This window comes from Pan troglodytes, chromosome 17 (genome assembly GCF_028858775.2).
Source record: "Pan troglodytes isolate AG18354 chromosome 17, NHGRI_mPanTro3-v2.0_pri, whole genome shotgun sequence".
NCBI classification, from domain to species: Eukaryota; Metazoa; Chordata; class Mammalia; order Primates; family Hominidae; genus Pan; species Pan troglodytes.
Window position 1 is genome coordinate 25789656 of NC_072415.2, and position 24670 is coordinate 25814325.

General features: G+C 41.0%; 1 long non-coding RNA gene across 1 annotated transcript; it reads right to left on the reverse strand.

The window, feature by feature from the left end:
* Nucleotides 1-726: 726 nt before the first annotated feature.
* Nucleotides 727-23891, reverse strand: LOC129137840 (uncharacterized). The gene is made up of 4 exons (XR_008540661.2): nucleotides 23833-23891; nucleotides 19843-20078; nucleotides 9291-9558; nucleotides 727-6107 (listed from the first exon to the last, which is right to left on the reverse strand). It is a non-coding gene; the product is annotated as an uncharacterized LOC129137840 (long non-coding RNA).
* Nucleotides 23892-24670: the final 779 nt, after the last annotated feature.

Consider the following 24670-nt stretch of genomic DNA (forward strand, 5'->3'; position numbering starts at 1 on the left):
GTGATCTGCCTGCCTCAGCCTCCCAGAGTGCTGGAATTACAGTCATGAGCCACCGTGCCCAGCCTAGAAAACTTTAATAGTGCTACTCTAACCAGAACTTAGATCTGCCTATATAATTATTTTAAGAATAGCTATTCTTATTCAATTACTGAAACAATATATATTTATAATAAAATGTTGGAAAATGAAAAAAGTACAAAAAGGTGTTTTAGTCAGGAATCTTTTGTTATTAGGTGATTAAAACCCATCCCAACTAACATGAACCAAGGAATAATTTGTTTGCTTACCTAAATAGAAAGTCAAGAGATTAATGAAGTTCTAGGCAAATCTGGATCTAATGGTTTTAGGGTTAGAGAGGGAAACCCTTCTCCTCTGTCCTCTGAAGGTTTGATGAAAATGAATTGACAAAATCAGATTAGTAGGAAAAAATGGCATACAAAATTCAAGAGAATTGTAGAAGAATGATTACCTAATAACCAGTGAGGTTCAGATGTTTATATATCCTTCTTCAAAGGAGAAGAAAAGATGGGGTTGTGGGAGTAAATAATTCAGGGGAAAAGACTGAGCCCAAAGAACAATGGCCTGGGACAAAATTCCTGTAAGCTCTGGGGAAGGTGGTAGGAAGGTGAGGGGAGGAACTTCACTGTGAACAAAAGTTGTCTTGTTATGCAGATAAAGCCTCTTAGGTAATCTGTCAGAGCGGCCCTCAGAAGAATAAATGAAAACTGTGTCTGGGTGTGGTGATGACTTCCAGTCTCTTCTCTTCTCTGGTGGTTCATCTTTTGTGGTTAATTGATGAGATTCTTAGGGAGGAGGTCTTAAGAAAATTACATTTCTCTTGGAAAGTTTTCTTAGAGAAGGGGATTCCAAAGACAGTTCATCAGATGCTTTGGGTGCTGGGGGGAAGGGGGGCAGGAAAGAGGATTAGAGAGACAGAGGGATAGGGGAAGGTCAGAGAAATAACTTCGTTCTGAGGTTGATTTCTGAGACTTTTCAACTTTCTTTAATTCAAAGCACTCAGCATGCCAAATTGTCATTTTTAAGAGTATCATTTTCTTTGCCCCAACATGGCAATGCTATATCTAATGATAATCTTATCTCTAGAGAGAATATTGATGAGAAAATCTCTCCTTCCACCTCCATTTAATTTCTGCTTTCTTGTCTCTTGGCTTTGTGTCAAAGGGCTGTCTCAATGAGGTGGCAAAACAACAATAATGAGTCACACTGGAAGCCCCAAGTTAAGAATGGCTTATCAGCTGATATGATCCATGCAGGGGAGTGAAAAAACTTTTTTCCCTGTATCTTTCTAGGTTCTCTAGCTGGGGCCCTAATTTATAGACTGACAAAGTTATTAGTGCAAGAAACACAAACAGAATTCTATTAACATATAAATAATACATACAGATGTAAGTGCTCAGTGATAAGTAATTCAAAGTAGTGCCTTTGGCCTTTATAGTGTCTAAGCAAAAGAACAATACATTTTGAGAGAAGTGACAAGACAAAGGAAAAAGACTTTGAGTTTCTAGGACAGCAAGTTGTGGAAATATATGGAGGAACAAATGGAAGATAAGGGTTAGTTAGTAAGGTTTGTTATACAGATGCCTCTGGTGCCATCTCCAGGCTGGTAAATGTTTACAGTTGTCTCTGATGATTAACTGAGCTACTTTCTGTTGGGGTCAGGGGACATCTTTCCAAATTTATTTCCTGCTTTTAGGCAAATAGGGGGAGAGCAGAAAGCTTTTACTGTATCTGTTTCTTCTCAATTGGCTTCAGCTCAAAATAATCAATACGTCAAAGTGGCATATTTTGGAGTGGCATATTCTGCTATCCTTAATCCTTAGACCTTATTTTTGCTGTTTCCAGGGCATATGCTAATGGGCCAAACTCCAGTCCTGAACGAATTACTGTGGCCAGAAGTTTACCAGAGCCTTCTGGCTGGGCCTAGGTCACATGCCCTTCTCATCACTCAGTGTTCAGAGGCGTCCAACTATCCAAAGCTCAGAGTGGGTTACCCATAAAGAAAAGGTGCTGTGTTACACAGAAAAGTAGAAAAAGGATTGTGCTCTGAGTAGAGAGAACAATAGTTACTTCATTTATCTACAGAAAAAAAGAAAATCTCCTAGAATGATACTGCTCAGAGATAATCACCAGTCACATTTTTAGGTGTAACCTTCCAATCCTAAAATAAATACCTTAAAAAAATTAAGCTCATCCTGTATTGTATGTGATGGTTTCCTATGTTTTCTTTTTAACAACTTATTATCAACTTTGTTAGCATCATGTACTTGTACCTTTCAAATGCTGTTGACACCAGCTAATTCATCCAAGAATACATTTTACATCTTAAAGTGAAGATGTCGTTTTATCCCGTCCAAATTTTAATACTCAATATAGCTATCTGTTCTGGGCTTCAAAACTTATCTTTCTCATACTTGTTTAAATCAGAGTTCTCCAACATCGTCTCCTGTTTTCTCTGCACCACATTATAATCATCTGCCTCGTGTGTTCATTGGTGGAGTCATTTCTCAGAACTCTCTGGTTTCTTGACCAGTCCCAGACACCTCCCTCTCCCTCCCAGATGAGGTCCAGGGCAGGACTGGGGTGAGGTTAGAGAGGGTCTTGTCTTGGCCACCAAATCTAAAAGGGATGCCAAAAAACCTCAGTAGTAAAAAGGTATAATATTTTAATGAAATAGTTTAAAAATCCAAACTAATGGCCAGGTGTGGTGACTCATACCTGTAATCCCAGCACTTTGGGAGGCCGAGGTGGGTGGATCACAAGGTCAGGAGATCGAGACCATCCTGGCCAACATGGTGAAACCCTGTCTCTACCAATAATACAAAAATTAGCTGGGCGTGGTGGCATACACCTGTAGTCCCAGCTACTTGGGAGGCTGAGGCAGGAGAATCACTTGAAGCAGGGAGACGGAGGTTGCAGTGAACTGAGATCGTGCCACTGCACTCCAGCCTGGTACAGAGTGAGACTCTGCCTCAAAAAAAAAAAAAAAATCCAAATGAATGCAAAATAAAAATTCATGATGAATTTTCAAGACTCTCTCCTTTGACCAAAACTTAAGTCAGGCTCCTCCGAGTCCTTTTTGACTATGTTCAACCTTCGGCTTCCATTTCTATCCTTGTAGAATCCAGTTTGAGCAAGAGTCTTGCTAAGCCAGTTTTGTGAAAAGCCCCCACCCTTGGTAATGACCACCTTAGATGGCTTTTCTGACTAGCATACCTTCAGTAATAATGCTGCCAAGCCAGTTTAGCCAGAAACTCTGTGATTCTTGATGTTTCCTCTTAGTAATTTTTTATCTCCCCACCCTGCTCCTTTGTTATAAATCCCCACTTATCTTTGTTGGAGTTGAAAGGAGCCCAGTCTCTGTCCCCGACTGCAAGACCTCACTGCAATGGTTCCTATACCTATCACCATGACCCCCTTGGATAAAGTCTGCCTTACATTCTTTAGCAAGTGATCATTAAATAATTTTTTCTTTAACATAAATAAAATAGCAAAATTTTATTTTATTTAAGGACAGGGTCTCACTGTGTTCCGGATCAGTATTACTGATTTGCCTTTTGCATCCAATATGGCTCAGCACAAAGCTGATCTTGACCATCATTGCTGCCAAGGCACCACCCAATCCATCCTCCCCACACCTAAGTATTGCAGTGTGGAGGTTCCTCTCCTTTGTTGACTAAACTGAGGGAAGACGGTCTCCTATGACACCCATGATTAATTTTTGTGCACATAATCAATGTTTATGATATAATAATTAGAAAATACAAAGAAAAAATGTAAAAGAAACTCACATTTGATTCTGAGACAGGAATAATACAGGGTGGTCCCAGAAGAATACAAATTCCAGGCAGTAGTTTCATATGACTAGAGTCTATCGGCTGGTAAGACCCTGAAAACCAGGATATGGGCCAAGCTGGCTAAGACTGACTGGACCCAACATGGCACTGGATTTGATCTAGGTTTCACCTAGGGCCTCATTATATGCTCATTAACACACTGAATCACACACCCACCAGAGCTGTGGCAGTTCTGTGACCACCCATATTTGGTATAGAAATAGGTGACACCACAGTTCTGAGAAATCTCCACATTTTTTCAGGACTTTTTTATGAATATTCCACCCCCTGATTAAAGAAACCCATAAAGGTAGAAACCCCAAGCTCCACCAAGTGACTCTCTCCAGTATGCCTTACTCCCCTTCCTTGAGTGTGTGCTTTTCCCTTTGCAATAAATCTCTGTACTTTCACTATTTTCTGACTCATCCTTGAATTGTCTCTCACAATGATGTCATGGTCCCACCAGCATTTGGGGACCTGGAGTCAAGGTCCCACAGGCATTTGAGGACCTCCTCCAACCCACCAGTATCAATTCTACTATCAGAAATCACCATGTCTAATAAGTCAGAAGGAGTGCAGGAAATTTTATTCCTGAAGGAGCACAGGAAATTTCACCCCAAAATATGGCTCCCTGGTATAATGGATATTTTGAACTAAAGACCCTTAGAGATCAACAGTCCCTGGAAGAGACTTTCTCCCATCTACGTAAGGATAGGAAGTACCTACCAAGGAGGACAATTGTTCCATTCCCTTCCCATGTCATTATTCATTGCAGAAAAGAAGACAAAGAATGTAATCATACATGAACAGATCCTTTCACAAGATTATGTTTGTCTACAAGGATCATTCAACTTGCAAATAGAACTATTTACAAGCTAATCTCTGTTCCTCCATCCAACCATTTTCCATTTATTGCCCTTCAACAGAATTCCTCTTCTCCCCCTCCCTTAATCTGTTTTGCCAGAATCCAAGCCCCCAGTCTTTCTGTAACCTCAAGATGGTATATAAGCTTCTGAACCCCATTGGGATATTAGGCAGTCACTCTGTGATTCCCCTCATGTGCAGGGTAGGAATAAATTTGTAAACCCTTTTCTCGTATTAATCTGTCTTTTTGTGAGTTGATTTTTCAGTGAACCTTCCTAGGGTGAAGGAAAAGCTCCTTCACCCATGCAGTTCACATGTTGGAATACTCTTTCAGACTTTTCCCTATTTACATAGAATATGTATATATGTATACATATACATAAACACACACACAGGATTATACTATACATATGCCGTATGTACCAATACACAATTTTCTCCCTTATGAATGTGTAGTAAACACCTTTTCATGTTAATAAATATATATTAATACCTATGTCCTCATTTTTAATTCTCCCTGATTCTTATAACCCTGCCTTTATGACCGCCTTCTGCCGACGTGGTTGTTTTCTGTGATAGGGATGTGTTAGTCCGTTGTCACATTTCTATAAAGAACTACATGAGACTGGGTAACTTATAAAGAAAAGAAGTTCAATTGGCTCATGGTTCCACAGGCTCTACAGGATGCATGGCTGGGGAGGCCTCAGAACACTTACAATCATGGCAGAAGGTGGAGAAGAAGGAGGCACATCTTACATGGCTGAAGCAGGAGGAAGAAAGATAAGGGGGAGGTGCTGCACACTTTTAATCAGCCATATCTCATGAGAACTCACTCACTATCACAAGAACAGCAAGAGGGAAATCTGCCCCCATGATCCAGTCACCTCCCACCAGGCCCCTCCTCCAACACTGGGGATTGCAATCTGACATGAGATTTGGGCGGGGACACAAATCCAAACTATATTAATAGTTTATCTTAATCTCAATTGTAGAAAAGATCAGTTGTTTCTGGGTGGAGTGGAAAGCGTCTGAGATGAGGTAGTAACATTTTTGCAAAGGCAGAGAGTGCCTTGACTTCAAAGGCCTAGGACCTGTCTTGATCACAGGTCATAAAACAGGAAATAGGGAGGAAATGATTCTTTAGATTTGAGCCATCCCCCCTATCCTGCCCATCCTCACCCATTTTATAGGTCCTTGAATGAAGTCTCTATTTTCATTCTTGGACATATTGTAGATTCCACCTTTCAGCCAATTTGTGGTTAGGTGAAGCCATAGGACATGTTTTGGCCATGGAAATATGGTTGGATGTTGTGGCTGTCACTTCTGGGATAAGGCAGTGTAAGTTCCTGCACAATCCTCCAATCTCTTCCCGAATAGGGAAAAAAAGTTCTGTTGAAAGAACAAAGTCACAAAAGTGGTGTAGTCTGGAGGACAGCTTCAGATTTTACATGTGTGAGAAATACACCTTTAACAGGTTAAATCACTAAGATTTGGAGAGTTATTTTCATCACAGCAGTCTATTCTATCCTGAACGAACTCACTCCCCTTGATGGTATCACCTTGAATTATATCAGTTCTTGATCCTGACAAAGATAAGCAAAGCTGGACACTAGTTAAAGTGGTAAGGACAGATTTTAATCAGTGATAACTATTTCAATAGGGAAAAGAGTCCAGTGTGAACAAAATTCAACTTTGATTTGTACAGAAGTGACTGGGCATTTTAAGGATAAAAGAAGGAATTAGGGAGAGGGGAAAGTAGGGGCTCAGTTAGGAAAGTGAAAAATTCCCAAAAGTGGTAAAGTGGAGTTGGTCCATGGGAAACCATGTGGGTTTTTTGACTGGCGCTTATCCAAGCTAGGTTCCCGCCTTCCCACAGAGACTAGGAGACAGGGACCTTATCTTCAGGTGATGGCTGGAAAAAACAGCAGATTCATTTGGCAGTCTTGAGTTTTCTCAGGCCAGCACTTTAAGGCTAGTGAAGAACACCTTTGGGATGTGGGGTTGAGCTGTTGGAAACTATGTTAGTGTTAAGTCTTTATAGACCACAGTTGAGATCTAGTTGAGAAGAGGGCTCAGAGGAGCCTGGATAGAGTCTAGTGAAGGGTAAAATCTTCATCAGACCCAACGGGAAATCATCTTGAAAGCTGACTTTTTGGAAATTTACTAGTCCGGGAGCTTAGAGAGGCTTCAAGTAGATCTGTAAGTTTTTCCAGGTATAAGCCGGCCTGAAAACCTTCTTGAGAATATTTTACAATTCTGAAGCTAATGGGAAAGAAAAAGGAGGAGTCTAGAAATACTGGTTTCGTGGGCAAGTTCTGTAGGTGGTGAAGAAAGGAGCTTGCTGAAGAAGAGACATCTGAACATGAGAACACAGTATTTTACATGTGCACCTGGAACACGTGAATAGGGAAGCTGGTGCAAGTGGTTGCCTTTGACCCTTAGGTCTCAGACACACTTATTGGAAACAGGGATGGGGTCACCAACAAATGTGTGCTCTTCTTTCTACCTCCAAACCATTAATCTTCCTTACCTCTAAAAGACCAATACTCTGATTTTAGGGAAGAAAAACTAAAAGTTCTGGATTTTGAAAAACCTTAAGCCTAAATTGCAGAGTATAACTGGGTCTAGACAAAAGATATCGAAGTATCATTAACTGAGGAAAAAAAATCTCAATCAATCAAGTTTTATTAAGCCAGCTTTAGGGCTTGTCTGGGCAAAACACATTCCACAGATGCGTCTATGGCCATTTTTCTGAAGAAGTTTTAGGGAGGTTTAGTATTTATACATTTCCTTAAAGAAGGGAAAGGCATGTAGGAAGAGGGGCAGGTAGATTGCAAGGCAAATTGTTACATTCCTGTGAGACTTTAGTTCCTGACCAGTACCTCTACATTTTACATAACATAAGGTGTGTGTTTGAAGAGAAAAAGAGAGTAAAGGAAGAGTCAATTATGCAGACTTCTCTGGTAGATGGAGGAATGACTGATCACCTCTTGTCTTTATTCTGCACTTGAGAAGATAAGCTTGTAATTGACATTATCAGTGTGGAACCCAACAGACTTTAGTTTTAGGGGCTAGACTTACATTTGCAGAGCTACAGTTACAACTGCTATGAATGAGTCATGGGACAGCCCTTCCTACATGCCTGATGCCTTTCAACATTTCCCGGGAATCTGGCTAATGCATAATGCTCCTAACAGCCGTGCATTTGGAAGAAGATGTTGCCTGACAGCTTCCAGGCTTAACCTTCCCTTTTGCATGAGGATTTCGGGGGTCCTGAGATTTTTTATTTTCCTTTATTGACATGAACAAGTGAAGGAAAATACTAGATTGTGCCAATCAACATTATAGATATTTGAGAGTAGGCCCTTTTCTCATGGTCAGGCTGTAAGTTTCTTCAGGACCGGGATCTCTATGTCTTGTTCATCAATGTCTTTACGTAGAACTTGACAATGCCTGGCATGTTGTAGGTGCAGTTTAAAAAATTGAATGAATTTAAATAATTCTTGCTGGATACCTACTGCTGGAGGATACGAAATGTCAACCATTTCTCAAAGATTAATGACCCATAAACATTCATGCTGTTTCAGCAAGGAAACAACTTCCTACCTTGTGAGATCTTGGCCTTTCCTGTACAGAGAGCACTAGGGGCAAGGATGCTACAGAAACAGAAAGCCAAGTGTCATTTTCTCCCCCTCCCAGCTGCTGGAGTTTAACCTCTGTGAGTGGGTTGATAATCTGGGAACTTCTGCTCTGGACTTAGTAATGGATCCTCTGCTAGTGCATCTTTTTTTTTTCTTTTTTTTTTGGTGGTGTTTGTGAGCAGGAGAAGATTTAAGAGTTAAGGTGAGAGAGGCTATTGGTTGGGGTACAGGAGATGAAGGGAGGGAAGACTGAAAGAAAAAATCAGGGGAACAAGGAAGGAAAAGAGAAATCTTGTGCATTATAGATGTAGGTATTAGCTTATTTGTATGTCAGTAGAAATGTGGTCAAATGGTATGTTCAACTATTCCTATAATTTTCATCTGGTCATTATTTCAATGACCCACTTTTGGTGGGGATGGGAGAATACTTAAAATAATAGTGACTACAAAATTCACTCTATATTGAAATTCTTATTGTTGTGACAGGAGCAATTGTTTGCAAAAAATGGTCCCTCTCCAGCCCAGACTTAAAAGCATAAGTGTGTTCTGCTTGGTGAAATTTGTGCTTAATTAGTCACAAAAGTCAGGCTGAGTCACCATTTAAAAAAAAAAGGCTCTTCTTTTGGAGCCCTGTGTGGTTGTTTGTGTTTAAGCTTGTGATGATTTTAAAATTGTTTAAACTTTAAGGCAAGGAACTAATTCTCAAGAGTTGAATTTCTGCTTGCACAAAAAGATAATTTTTACTTGGGTACTCTTGTATTAATATTATTATTTTGCAAGACTGAAAATCTCATTATAGGCTGATCTGTGAGCTACTAGGCTGGGTATAGCTGCTGTGGATATTAATGTTTTGAATAGTGATAAGCACATGGGAATTATATGATATATACAACAGTTCTTATGCTTACAATCTACTGTAGCAGCTACTTACCTCCAAGTGACTTTGGTTTATGAACACTACATTATTGGTTTGTAAAACACCATAGGCAAGCTCATGTGGGACTCTATATCACTTCAGGGATTTCTGAGAGTCCCCAGATGATGTCCATATCCTCACCAACAAGACAGGTGAATCACCCCAGGAGACTCCTGCTAGCAACCTGCTATGTGCACCAGGCATCGCTGCTTCTGTTGGGCATTGTAGCTGCCATTGAGTCTATTTCAGTAGCTCTTTAGTAGCATCCAGCCAAATTCTGAATCTAGATTGATAAGAATTAAAATGTAGGATCTGTTTTTGTAGATACCAGGTTTTAAAAGAACTACCCAGTGCTGAATTCTAGACCTTGGACTTCCTCATTTCTTCCTCATTTTGGGCAGCAACACATCTCTGTTCCATTGCAAAATATACCCTTAGAGCTTGGCCACAAGAGGAGTGAATGAGGCCTTACATTCTGTAAAGAAAACCCCCTGTTGATGCTCCTAATTCTGCCCTGCCCAGGTTAATTCTGTGAAGGCTTTTTTTCTTAATCTTTTAGTTTTATGAAATTATGCCATTTTAAAGCCCTTCTAGTCATTTTTCTTTTTATTGAATTAATCTCTTTATCAATCAAGTTTGTCCAGAGGAAACACAGGACCAACATGACAGAAAGAGAGATTTGTTTTAAGCAATTTGCTAATGTGATTCTCCAAAGTCTGTAGAGCAGGCTAGAAAGTCAGGCAGGATTTATTTAATTTATTTAGTTTTAGATGGAAACTTCCTATGTTGCCCAGGCTGATCTCGAGTTTCTGGCACCAAGCGATCCAAACACCTTGGCCTTCCAAGTGCTGAGATTGCAGCCATGAGCCACCACACCTGGCCCTCAGGCAGAATTCCATGTTACAGTCTTGAGGTAGAATTCTTTCTTCTTCAGGAAACCTTGGTCTCTGCTCTTAAGGCCTTTAGCTGATTAGATGAGGCCCAACCACATTATTAAGGATAAACTCCTTTACTTAAATTTGATTGATTATAGATGTTAGTCATATCTACAAGATGCCTCCACAGCAACATCTAGACTGCTATTTGACCCAACAACTGAGCACCATGCCCTAGCCAAGTTGACAGATAAATTGGTCAACACGTAAATTGGTCAACACAATGTCCTGCTGGTATCTCTTTCCTCAGCAGGTTGCCTGCCATAAAGTTCTCTCAAGTATAAGTTTATTTATTTCACTCAGATATTATCCTTATTGTTTTGCCAAGCAATACCCAGGCTGTCATAAAATTAGCAGTCTCAAGTGCACATTTTAATTAACTCATTTCATATAAATTGTGGTCTTCCATGGAAAGAAGAAATGCTAGAACATATTAGTGAAGAAGTAATTTTTTCTTCAGAAGTATAAATAAAAAGGATGGACTTAAATTTGGAGGCAATCTATAGACATCTCAACTGGTTCATCTTACACAATGCTGAGTAAAAAATTAAAGTTGGCAAAGTTTCCTCTTGATGGGTGCCAAAACTGTTTAGCCCAGATCAGCTGGGAAACAAGGGCAGAGGTTTCAATGGAAATTTTAAACAAATGAATCAAGATCCTGAAGGATTTATTTGAAAAGTTGTAATAGATGATGGAACACAGCTTTACTAGTACAATCCTGAAGACAAAACACAATAAAAATAATGGCTACCAAGAGGTGAAAGTGGTCTTAGTCAAAACGAAAGTGGACCAGTCAAAAGCAAAGGTCATGGTAACATTATTTGGGGATGCTGAAGGCATTTTGCTTGTTCACTTTCTGGAGGACCAAAGAGTGATAACATCTTATTACGAGAGTGTTTTGAGAAAGTCAGCCAAAGCTTTAGCTGAAAAACCCCCAGGAAAGTTTCACCAGACAGTCTTTCTCCACCACCACAATGTTCCTGCTCATTCCTCCCATCAAACAAGGGCACTTTTGTGAGAGTTTCAATGAAAAAATCATTAGGCATCCACTTCACAATCCTAATTTGCTTCCTTATGAATTCTTTTTGTTTTCTAATCTTAAAAAAAATTTAAAGGGCATCCATTTTTCTTAGGTTAATAATGTAAAAAAACAAAACACTGCATTGACAAGGTTAAATTCCCAGGGCCATCAGTTCTTTCATGGATGGACTACATGGTTGTTATCATTGCTTACAAAAATGTCTTGGCATTGATGAAACTTACATTGAAAAAGTTTATGTATTGTATTTCTATCTTTTAATTTTATTTTTCTGTGAATTTTTTGAAGTCCTTTTTTTTATCCCACACCTCCCGTCCTCAGTATATTCCTGAAAATGAGATTATGGATTTACAGGATATTAGGAAAGAAACGTTCACCCAACAAGATGTCATTAGTGGTGGCACCCAAAATGTGGACAGGTGCTATGACAGATGGGCCCAGGCAGCAGGGATGGAACCTCTAGGGTCCACAGTGAAGCACTGAGGGACTGCACCTCTTGCCAACATCTCATTTTCAAAATCGTCTTCTCTCCTTGAATAAGCACACAGCTCTTTTAAGAAAATAAAATATAATGAACAAAGAGAGGTAAAGTACTTTTACCTAAGCCATTCTTATACCTCCAGGTTTTCATTTAGACTATGACCCAAGGAGATACAGATTTCAGTAAAATATTTTTAAATAAAATTAACTATACCCCTAGGATAGGATTTAAAATAAATTCTTCTTTGATAGCACACCAAAGTTCATTCAGTTTGGAACCTGGAATCTGGGAAGTCCACATTCATTCTACATTTTACTTTTTCTTGCCCCCTTAACTTTTTGTTCATTCTCTTGTCCTGTTTCCTATACATGCTTCTCGTTTCATTCCAGATACAAGTCCTTTTGAGGATAGGATTGAAATGTATTTGTTTCATTCAAAACAGTTTATAGGTTGTTGTTGTTTTTCTGTTTCCTTTTTTTTTTTTTCAGTTTTTTGAGATGGAGTCCTGCTCCGTTGCCCAGGCTGGAGTGCAATGGCACAACCTGGGCTCACTGAAACCTCCACCTCCCGGGTTCAAGCAATTCTCCTACAGCTGCCTCCTGAGTAGCTTGGATTACAGGTATATGTCACCATGCCTGGCTAATTTTTGTATTTTTAGTAGAGATGGGGTTTCACCATGTTGACCAGGCTGGTCTCAAACTCATGACCTCAGGTAATCCATCTGCCTTGGCCTCCCAAAGCAGTGGGATTACAGGCATGAGCCACCGTGCCCAGCCTGTTGTTTTCTTAATAAATATTAAATACATATTTTGAAATAGACCTTCAAGTAGAAGGAAAATATCTATAAATGACAAGTTGAACTTGTTAACTGTCTTTTCAACAATCATCCCTCTCATTTTCCTTTCTGACAACACAACAGTTATTTTAAGAGTAGGACAGTAATAGGCTCAGGAAAGATAGGTTCATCTCTGGGGATACATTATGATTGGTTTAAACCAGTATTGGTGATCTCTTTCTTCTTTACCAGTGACTGGTTTAAGAGTGGCATGTGGCCCAGTCCTAAGCCAATGAAACATGATGGAAACACAGCTGGAATTTCTGGAAGGCTCTTTCTTTTTTTCAAAAAGTGAAGCAAGCCAGATATGGTGGTACATGTCTAGAATCCTAGCTACTCAGGAAGTTGAGGTGGGAGAATTGCTTGAGCCCAGGAGTTTAAGACCTGCCTGTGAAATATAGCAGGACCTTTTCTCAAAAGAAAAAAAAAAAGTCAAGCAGATGAGGAGAAATCCTTTTTCCTCCTTGCCTTTAGACCTCCTTCTGTGAGGATGTGATGCTTGAAGCTACAGGATTTATTTTGTGACCATGAGGAGAAAGTAATTTCAGAGAAGCATATTCAGAACCCTGACATCACGAGCTGCTGAACTAACCAACAGTGGAAATTCCCACTACTGAATTTCTTTGTATGTAAGATAAATGTCACCATTGTTTAGGTCACTTTCAGTCTGGATTCCATAACTTGCATCCAAAATAATTCCAACTGATATAGAAAAACATTCAAGTACATTTTGTGATATAAACATAAATATCTTCTAGAAAGATGTTCCTGTGGGGAGCATTCCAAATCCCCCATGGGGAGTTCCAAGAAAATTTTGCCTAGAAACATCGTATCATTACCACTTGTTTACTTGGTAATATTGCCTCACTATATTGTAACCTTCAGGAGAAAGCTTCCTATCTTGATAAGACGCGAAGAACTCACAAGTTAGAATAAGCAAAAATCTGAATAGCACCAGATACTTTTAGAGGCTGGGCGCAGTGGCTCTTGTTTTTCTGTAACCCCACACTTTGACAGGCTGAGGTTGGTGGATAACTTGGGCTCAGGAGTTCAAGACCAGCCTGGGTAACATGGTGAAACCCTGTCTCTACCAAAAATACAAAATTAGCCAGGCATGGTATCATGTGCCTGTGATCTCAGCTACTTGGGAGGCTGACGTGGGAGGACTGCTGGAGTTTGGGAGGTTGAGGGTGCAGTGAGCTTGATTGTGCTACTGCAAGCCAACCTGGGTGACAGAGCAAAACCTTGTCTCAATGAATAAATAAATAAATAAATAAAAATTAAAAAAAAAATAGAATCCAGATACTTTCAGAACCCCCTTGTGTCCAGAATTTATTCCTTCCGGTGGGTTCTTGGTCTCACTGACTTCAAGAATGAAGACACAGACCTTTGCAGTGTTACAGTTCTTAAAGATGATGTGTCTGGAGTTTGTTCTTTCAGATGTTCAGATGTGTCCGGAGTTTCTTCCTTCTGGTGGGTTCATGGTCTCGCTGACCTCAGGAATGAAGACTCAGACCTTCGCAGTGAGTCTTACAGCTCTTAAAGGTGGCACGTCCAGAGTTGTTTGTTCCTCCCAGTGGGTTTGTGGTCTCGCTGACTTCAGGAATGAAGCCACAGACCCTCGCAGTGAGTGTTACGCTCATAAAGGTAGTGTGGACCCAAGGAGTGAGCAGCAGCAAGATTTATTGTGAAGAACAAAAGAACAAAGCTTCCACAGCATGGAAGGGGAGCCAAGCGGGTTACAGCTACTGGCTGGAGTGGCCATCTTTTATTCCTTTTGGCCCCACCCACATCCTGCTGGTTGTTCCATTTTACAGAGAGCTGATTGGTCCATTTTACAGAGTGCTGATTGGTGCGTTTTTACAGAGTGCTGATTGGTGTGTTTACAATCCTTTAGCTAGACACAGAGTGCTGATTGGTGAGTTTTTACAGAGTGCAGATTGGTGCATTTACAATTCTTTAGCTAGACAGAAAAGTTCTCCAAGTTCCCACCCGACCCAGAAGCCCAGCTGGCTTCACCTCTCAATTTCCCCTCTAAACGGGACACCCCAACTGCTGTTGGGAATTGGGTGATGACTGTTCTAGCTACTTCCTGCTGCATAGGGGTGAAGAAGAGGCCCTGCAGTTGTAGTGTCCTCCAGAGGGGAACTCTTTAGGCCAGTGAAAGGGCCAGCTGGTCAGTCCAGGGGTCCTTGGTATAAGTTGTTAGTTGAACTCATTTTGGGTTCCATTTGTAAGACCATCTGTAGCTTGATGGCCTTGATGCTAGAGGAAACAAATTTGACAAGGAGGTTAAAAATACAGGGCCCAAAGGGGTGATAGCAAGATGGCTGTCACAGGACCTAGAAAGGGGAGAAGCCATGTCACCCAACTCCAGAGGTTGGTATAAGAGTTTGAAAGGTGTTGTCTGATTTCAGAAGCCTTTTCCTGTAAATGCCGGGTGGCACCTTGTACTATCCCTGACTGGTTAGTGTAAAAACAACATTCTTCCCCTAAGAAGGTGCAGAATCCTCCTTTCTCAGCAGTGAGGACGTCTAGGCCTCAGTGGTTTTGGAGAGTCACTGCTGCCAAAGAGTCTATTTGGGATTGTAGAGTAAGGATAGATTTTGTTATTTCTTGCAAACTGTCTGAGAAATCCTTTGAGAATGTGTGGTATTAGGATAATACATGTTACACTGTTAACTTTTAGCAAACTTTACTTTTGTTGAAAACTTTGTAAGTTTGGGATTTCAATTATTCATTGCTATTAATAAGACCTCATTCAGTCCATATTAACTTAGAATTCATATAGATGGCTTCTTTCTGATTCTGTAAGTACTTTAAGGTTTGGCTGAGTGCAAAGAGCTCGCACATTTGAGCAGACCAATTATTAGGCAATTTTCCTAACTCTGCTTCTACAAGAGTTTCCTTACCATTTACTGAATACTCACTGTGTTTTTTTCCCTTAATCTCCTTGGAGGAAACATCTGTCCTCCTGTCCTGAAGGGAGTTCCTCCTTGGTCTGGTCAGACCTTTGTATGGTAATTAATTAAGATTTAGATCCCCTGTTAGGAAACCTGCTGGGTTAAGGATTTTTGATAGGAAGGCTATGGGTTGTCAGTGGCCTCAGTGCTTTCAGGCTATGCCCTTGTTTACACTGACAACAAGGTGGTATTGGAGTGTTATGGGGTCATGGAGAAGACCTTCAATTATCAATTATAGGTTTTAATTACCCTGGCTTTTAAAGGAATAGGGTACACTGTTTTTTTTCTTTACTACTTCAATCTCTCTTTCTTTCTCTTTGACTTCTTCTTTGTCTCTCTCTTTCTGACTCCCTCTTTGTCTCTTCCTCTCTCTCTTCTTTGACTCCTTCTTTCTCTCTTTCTGTCTCTTTCTCTTTCCTTTCTGCTGGTCTTTCCCTGACTCTGCCAGCTGCTTATGTTGCTGTTCTCCCCTCTTCTTCCCCTTTTGATGGCTTCAGCAGCATAAGACTGCCACCTCCTTGGGTTTTCACACTGTGTGCAATAACTCCATGGTTTTCTTGTGATATTTAATGGGGGTTCTCTCAGAGGTTAGGAACTCCTTTTTTTCCATATTGCAGCATGGGCATATACTGCATATTAGATGGGCATATACTGCATATTAAGTATGCATATTAGATACGCATACTTACTATATGTAGCAAAGTCTCCCAATTACAACTGAGGAGGTGGGAGAAATACCTGCTTACAGGCTGTCCCAGGATTCTTTGGATGGTAACGGACCTTGAGGACAGCTGTCCAGGACAGGAGATTAACCCTGAGAAAGCCAGGCAAGTGTCCAGGAGGAAGTCAATTTCCTGGCCCTCAATGGTCAAAAGTACATGGGGCTCAGTGAGGGTGATGACATGTGCTGGCGCTTGCCCCGGACACCCTCAATACTGTTGTTGGATCATTTGGTTGGGGGCTTTTGGCCCAGAGAACCTTTGCCCTCTGGGGCAGTGTGCCTTCCAGTGATTGCTTTGGCATAGTGGACATGGACGAGGGGGCGGCTTGTTTCTCATTGGACAATCCTTTTTAAAGTGTCCTTGTAAACCACACTGATAACAAGCCCTACTGGTTGATTGGCCCGCTCCATTTTCTGTCCTCTCTGAACCACCAAGGTTTGTTTGTCTGAGTGCCATGACTAAGGCTGTGGCCTTTCTCTGATCTTGCTTTCCTTTTGGACCTGTTTGTGTTGGTCCCTATTATAGAACACTGAGGTTGCCAGGTTTTAATAATGTCTCCAGATTTTGTTCAGGGCCCAGAGCTCACTTTTGGAGCTTTCTCCTGATAGCTGTGGCTGACTGGGTAATAAACTTATCTTTTAGAATCAATTAACCCTCGTGTGAGTCGGGTGACAGGGGAGTATATTTTCTCAAGGCATCTCATAGCTGATCAAGGAAGGCAGAAGGATTTTCTTCCTTTCCCTGAGTTATGGTGGACATCATTGAATAATTCATGGGCTTTTTCCTAATTCTCCTTAGTCCTTCTAGAACACAGGTCAACAGATGTTTGCAACGCCAGTCCCCATGATCTGAGTCAAGGTACCAGTGGGGATCCATACTGGGGACAGCTTGCTGACCAGAAAGGAATTTGTCCCTTTCTTCAGTAGTCATTCTATCACTTACTTAACTAAGATACCAGGTATCTTCAAACTCTCGGGCTGCAGCTAAAGCCACATTCTTTTCATTAAAGGCCAGGATTTGATCTAACAATAGCATGGCATCTCTCCAAGTGAGATTGAAGGTTTGCCCTAGACCCTGTAGGACATCTATGTACCTATCAGGATCATCTGAAAACTTCCCCAGGTCTGCCTTGATCTGCTTTAAATCAGAGAGGGAGAAAGGGACATTTACCTGGGTTGGGCCAAATTCCCCTCCCCCTACAGCTTGAAGGGGACATAACTGATAGCCCGGGGGTTTTTGTGATCCTTTGGAGATTTCTTTGCTTGTTTCCTTCTGGGTGGGGGAGATTAGGGGAGGCTTATCATTAATAGGAAGGGGAGCTATGGGGAGTCTAGGATATGGAGGTAAGCAGAGAGGTCCTCTTGTGGGAAGTAAATTGCAAGCTTTGCATAGTTGTGGATTCTCCTTGAATGAAAAGAAAGCTTAGACATAAGGTACTTCGCTCCATTTGCCTTCCCCCTTACAGAAAAGGTCAAGCTGCAGGATAGTATTGTAATTTATACTTCCCTCAGGTGGCCATTTTTCCCCATCAGAGAGAGAATATTGGGGCCAAGCCACAGTGCAGAAAAAAATGAGCCATCTCTTTTTCAGGGTTTGTGGGCCAAATTGGTCCCAACGGCTTAGGATGCATTTCAAGGGTGAGCCTGTTGGTGCCTGAGTGTTTCCCATCTGAAAGACAAAACTGCCCATGGTTTTGATTTGTTTCTACCCCTGCCCAAGAACCTGCAAATGGTCCCTGGACCCTGCTGATTGGAATAGTTGTGCTCACTGATGCAGCAGTAGAAACACTTCTTGCCCAAGAACCTGCAACAGTCCCTGGACCCTGTTGATCGGAATAGTTGCGCTCACCGACGCAGCAGCAGAAACACTAGTTTTCCTCCTAGACCACAAGGAGGACTGAGGAAGGTCAGATTTAGTGGCCGCTTACTGATGCATTCTCGAAAACCTGCACCCTTGCCTGTCCTCCTAGACCACAAAGAGGACCAAGAAAAATTGGATTTAGTGGCCCTTACCGACACATTATAAAAATCCTGTTAGAGTCCTAAGCATTCTCCTGTTAGTATTGGGACTTTACCCCACCCTATAAAGATGTTATGCCCCAAAAATGAAGTGGATGGCCATACCCTGAGCGGGGGAAGGGATCTCTAGGGTTGGAGGAGTGATGACTTTTGTCCTCACTTGAATAGGAAGGATATCATTTCTGAAGCTCCCCATATCCTAGCTTCAGGAATAGCTTTTGTTAGGTCTGCTAGTCTGAGGAGGGATCCTAAAAGGATAGTTGGTCTTCCCCTTTGATGGGGCTTTGGGCAAAAATTATGTCTTTCTGATTCGTGAGCCTGGGTGCCTAAAGAAGGGAATAGAGTCCTGGAGTTTATACTAGAAATCATTCTTACAGGAGAAACTAGAAAAGCACCAGAGACAGGGAGTAGTTTTTAGAAGCGGAACTAGCCTCAGAGAAGAGAGGCGAGAGGAAGTTTGTCTGACAGGCATTAGGACCCAGGGGGCATGGGTCAGGATAGATAGGATAGATGAGCGAGTCTTGCTTGGGCAACGTGACTTTGAGAGTTCTGCTTATGGCCTCAGGTCAACCAACTTGTTGTCAGGGACCCCGGAGCTGAATGGCTTTCCTCTCTGTTGACCCTCGGCTCAGCCCAGAAGTATAGGAAAAGCGGAAGCTGGTCCCAGGAAAACCAACGCTCCCAACTCCGAAGAATCGGGGGCTGTTAGAGAGCCCTTTCCGAGAAAGTCTGACACCAGTGTCTTTAGTCCCATGGCTGCACTAGTCACTTTTAACTGGCCGACAGGTGCCCAGTATTTAGCCCCCAAATTCTAAGGAAAAATAGGACAGAATAGTAATGAAAGGGGTCCAATGGTACTCACTGCTTGGCGATAGGCAATAGTCCCATCTGGGTCACCAAAATGTGTCCCATTTGGGTCACCAAAATGTGTCTGGAATGTATTCCTTCTGGCAGGTTCTTGGTCTCACTGACTTCAAGAATGAAGCTGCAGACCTTCGCGGTGAGTGCTACAGTTCTTAAAGATGGTGTGTCTGGAGTTTGTTCCTTCAGATGTTCAGATGTGTCCAGAGTTCCTTCCTTCTGGTGGGTTCATGGTCTCGCTGACTTCAGGAGTGAAGCCACAGACCCTTGCAGTGAGTGTTACAGCTCTTAAAGGTGGAGTGTCCGGAGTTGTTTATTCCTCCCAGTGGGTTCATGGTCTGGCGGACTTCAGGAATGAAGCCACAGACCCTCATGGTGAGTGTTACAGCTCATAAAGGTAGTGCAGACCCAAAGAGTGAGCAGCAGCAAGACTTATTGTGAAGAGTGAAAGAACAAAGCTTCCACAGTGTGGAAGGGGACCCAAGTGGGTTGCCGCTGTTGGCTGGAGTGGCCAGCTTTTATTCCTTATTTGGCCCAGCCCACATCCTGCTGATTGGTTCATTTTACAGAGAGCCAATTGGTCCATTTTACAGAGTGCTGTTTGGTGCGTTTTTACACAGTGCTGATTGGTGCATTTATAATCCTTTAGCTAGACAGAAAAGTTCTCCAAGTCCCCACCCAACCCAGAAGCCCAGCTGGCTTCCCCCTCTCACCTTAACATTTTCTCAGGTGCAAAGATAATTTCCGATGTCTTCCTGTTAATATATATTCTAGTTATTCCTTAATAGGTGGCTAGGAAGAGGATGTCTAGTAAAAACATCTCTTTACAAACAGTATCATTTTACTCTACAACAATATTCAGTGTTTAATTTGGAAAACTCATCCTCCAGATTTGGCTTCTTCATGTTTTGTTGGTTTTTTTGTTGTTGTTGTTTGTTTTTTGAGGAACCTGGTGATTTGAAGAGTTACATGTCAAATGGGTTTGGGAAATAGAAAAATTGAATAGCTGAAAACAGGGTCTACACTTGTATCTCTTTAGTCTGCTTTTAACTTTGACACTTCCCTACCACTTAAGTGAAGCAACTCCAACTGATTCGTTCAATGATTTCTTACCCCTTTTCTGTTCAATGTAATGAATCTTTTGCTCCATTAGGCTTTGTGCTTTCCATTATGCACTTGCTGAAGCCCCCAGTTCTTTGATATTCTGAATTTCTGCATGTCTTAGGCACACTGTTCTCCCCAATTGTCACACTGATTTCTACCTGCAGTTCTAATCCAACCCCAAGTCGGTTCCAGAATAGATGATATGCACATAAGGCATTTCAGGGCACATTTTCTGCACCAGATTATCTTTCTTTAAAGCAACCTTGAAAGTGTCTTTTTTTCTTTCCTTTCTTTTTTGAGACAAGATCTTGCTCCATTACCTAGCATGGAGTGCAGTGACATAATCACAACCCACTGCAGCCTCAGCCTCATACACTCAAGCAATCCTCCTGTTCAGCTTCCCAAGTAGCTGGAACCACAGGTAGGTGCCACCATGTCTGGCTATTTTTTTTTAATTTATTGTAGAAATGGGGGTCTTGCTATGTTGCCCAGGCTGTTCTCAAATCCCTGGGCTCAAGTGGTCCTCCCACCTCAGCTTCCCAGAGTACTGGGATTACAGGTGTGAGCCACCATGCCCAGGCTTTTCCTTTTCTGTTGGTAAAAGCTAATGAACTGAATGCCTTGGACCACTACAAATGATTTTCAAGCTTTCTTTCATAGCTAGAAAGAAGCAAATCATGGATTACCAATCATGAGAACTCTAATGCTAGGTTTTCTAACTGTATGTTTATTGATAAATCATGGAATCTTGTGCCTCAGTTTCTTGATCTATGGTCATAGGGAGAAGTTTTTTCTATGGTTTCATTCTCTGCATCGATAGGCTTAATTTCTTGTCAATGATGCTATTGACACTGACAAGAAATTAAGGTTATTATTTGCCCTGACCATGAGTAAAGACAGCTCAGATATTAGTCTATTGCCTCCAAAATTCCTGAGGTTTGAGGCCCAGCTTAAGTTTTGTGGTACGCCCATATTACTAATGTTTCCCCCTTGTAATATTGTGCCATGTCAATGGCATAACCATCTCCCAAGCTCCTTCTTAGAACTTTCCCCAGAGTGGAGCTAGAATGCACATTGTGTTGCTTTGCCTTTACACATCTCTACTTCATTTATATTAGCCCTTCCTCCTTATAATGCTATCTTCATACAATAGGGCTTATTCTAGAGTGATGAGAGTAGTGTGTCCTTGTAAAGACCTCATCTCCATTGCTCAGAGTTCGATTATAATCTTGACTTGCCTCAATTTTATTATCTCACGAATGCAGACTCTCCTGGGTTCTGCCCTCTCCCTCTCTTCATTGTGTTTCTTCATGAGTTCTCCTTGATCTATGTAATTTTTAAAATAAATTGACCAACTAATTCATTATATTTCTACTAACTTCCCTTTCCTATTTTCAGTGTAATAGATTGTTTCCGATAAAAATTACCCCTCTACAGGAGCAATGATATTTTCTCTGTATGCTTAAGGGTATTAATAGAGATGAAAAGGATTAATATATGTAATAGCACTCTGTCCATAGCTTTATACTTTTTAATAGATAAAAACATTATTATATACAATATTAGTGTAATATTTGTTGTAACCTAATCATTTTTTTTGGTCCTGTATTTGTACTGGAGCCTGGACTTTTGGAGTCAGAATGTTACAGGAAAGGGGTCCCGATCCAGACCCTAAGAGAGGGTTCTTGGATCTCACACAAGAAAGAATTTAGGGCCTGTCCCCAGTGCAAAGTGAAAGCAAGTTTATTAATAAAGTAAAGAAATAAAAGAATGGCTACTCCATAGACAGAGCAGCCCTGAGGGCTGCTGGTTGCCCATTCTTATGGTTATTTCTTGATGATGCTTTGCTGTTACAGTTATTTCTTGTTAAACAAGGAGTGGATTATTTTTAGACCATATAGGGTAACTTCCTGACATTGCCATAGCATTTATTAACTGTTATGGTGCTGGTGAGAGTGTAGCACTGAGGATCACCAGAGGTCACTCTTGCCATTTTGGTTTTTGTGGGTTTTGGCTGGCTCCTTTACTGCAACCTGTTTTATTAGCAAGGTCTTTATGACCTGTATTTTTTTTTATTATACTTTAAGTTCTAGGGTACATGAGCACAACGTGCAGGTTTGATACATATGTATACATGTGCCAAGTTGGTGATGACCTCTATTTTGTGTTGACTTCTTGTCTCATCCTGTGACTTCAAATGCCTTAACCGTCTGGGAATGCAGCCCAGTAGGTTTCAGCCTCATTTTACCCAGCTCCTATTTAAAATGGAGTTGCTCTGAGTCACATGGCTCTGACAAGACGAGCCCTGGATTTCACTTCTTGCCATGCCATTTTCCAGCTGCGTAACTTTGGACAAGTTGCTTAATCATTTAGAGGCTTTCTCAAAAATGAGAATATTTTGATTTTGCTGGGATTAAAAATGATAAACCAAAAATGGAATGCAAAGTGTTTGGTGTAATCCCTATCTAGTTTCATGACCTGTTATTAAGTCTTACAAGTGTTTTGTGAGTTGTCTTTTTTAAGCCAATATTTTACTTTTCTTTTGTGTTGGTAGATGTTTAAATAGATTTGGGAAAATTATCCACACAGTTGATGCTCCTCCATTTCCTCACTATAAAATCTTTCTATACCATATACTTAAAGTATTGCACCTGCTCTCCTTCTCTATAGCTGGTCTCCCTTTTAATCCATTTCTCACACTTATGAAAGCATTCTTTATTTTGCCACTTCCCTTCTCAAAAATTCAGTGCCTTGTCATGCCTTATGGGATGAAGTCTAAATTCCTTCACCTATTTCTCTGAGAAGCTGGACAACCTAGCTGCATTATACGTCACCTACCTTCTTTCTCACCACCTTTCTGCATGAATCCTCTGCTACCACCACACTAGTCTACTCCCTCTCCTCTTCCCCAAATCTAAATCTGTTTATCAAATCCTGACCCCACTGGGAAGTGTTTCTTGAAGACCCTAACCCATAATTATCTTCCCTTCTCTAAACACAAGTGGTTATTGCTGCATGTTGCTGAGTTGGCTGGTGAACATTTTGATTTTCCTGCACTTGCCTTACTTACTAGGCATTGAATCGCTTCCATGTCTGTTTCTCCATGTCTCTATCATCTTCCCACCTATGATCCCCTTTTCATTCCTCAGCCTGGAACTACACTTTATCATCTAAACAACACTCTCAACAGTATTCCAAATTTCTTGCATACTTTTCTTTCCATCTTCCTAGCAAAATTTAAACTCTGAATCTACTTTCTTTTTTACACCCAGCCCCAGACAGCTGAGCACTGTTGGAGAGAAATCTGCAACCATGGAGACTGGTTCAGCTACATATGTATGTCTTCAAATGTGGCAGGAAACAGCACCATCTGATAAACCTTTTGTTGCTTTTGGTCACCTTCCTCCCCCGCATATATCAGATCCATTTCCAAATTTGCATTATTCTCTTGTATCCTTCTCTGCTTCAAGCCCTGACTCTAGAAAGATGAGCTTGCTTCTGACTCCATAGAAAACACAGAGTCCATCAAGCATGACCTTCTTTTATTCTCTCTACCCAGTCCAATACAAATACACAAATATACTCTCATCAATCTTTACCTGCTTTCCTCCAGCCTCTGATGATCAGGTATCTCCATTCTGGCTAAGGACAACTGCTTCACCAGGATTCTAGAACTGATTCTGACCTATTCATTCCAGAATGTTGCTTTATCAATTATTCCTCCTGTGTCCTTTTTCCACTCCTCTCCTGATTTCTTCCTCATAGCCTATAAGAATGCTCAAGATTTTTCCCTATCTAAAACACTTCAGTTTTCCCGATCCTGCATCCTCCTCTCCCTTTGCAATTAACATTTCAAAATTCCTTGTTTCCATGTCCTTCATTCTCATTCATTTCTAATTTTCTGCATTTGTTTTCAAGAAACAATACTTGACTAAAGCCACTCTCACTACGGTATCTAAAGACTTTTTTTATTTCCAAATTCAAATTGCACAATTTAAAGTCTTATTAGATTTTGATGTTGCGTTTTATACTTTTACCATTTCAATTTATACATTTCTTCTATATTACACTTTATATTGCTAAACTCTTTCAATAATAAAAACTACCATTTATTAATTACTTAAGGTATGAACGAATTGCACAATATATATTCGTTACAATAATTCTGAAAAGTGGATATTATTCGCCTTATTTTACATAGAAAACTAAGGCTTAGAAAGGTTAAATCATGGCTTAGGGTATGTGGGAGTGATGGAGCCAGGTTGGCACCATATTCTGTTCACTTCCAAAGCCACCTTTCTCCTATGTTTATGGAAGGTATAGCTCAGGGGCCACTTCTTCCAAAATACCACCCATAGCTACTCGTTGGGTCGGATGCCCCACTTTATGCTCTCATTATGTCATAAGCCTCTGTCATTTCATGGAGCAAATGATGTC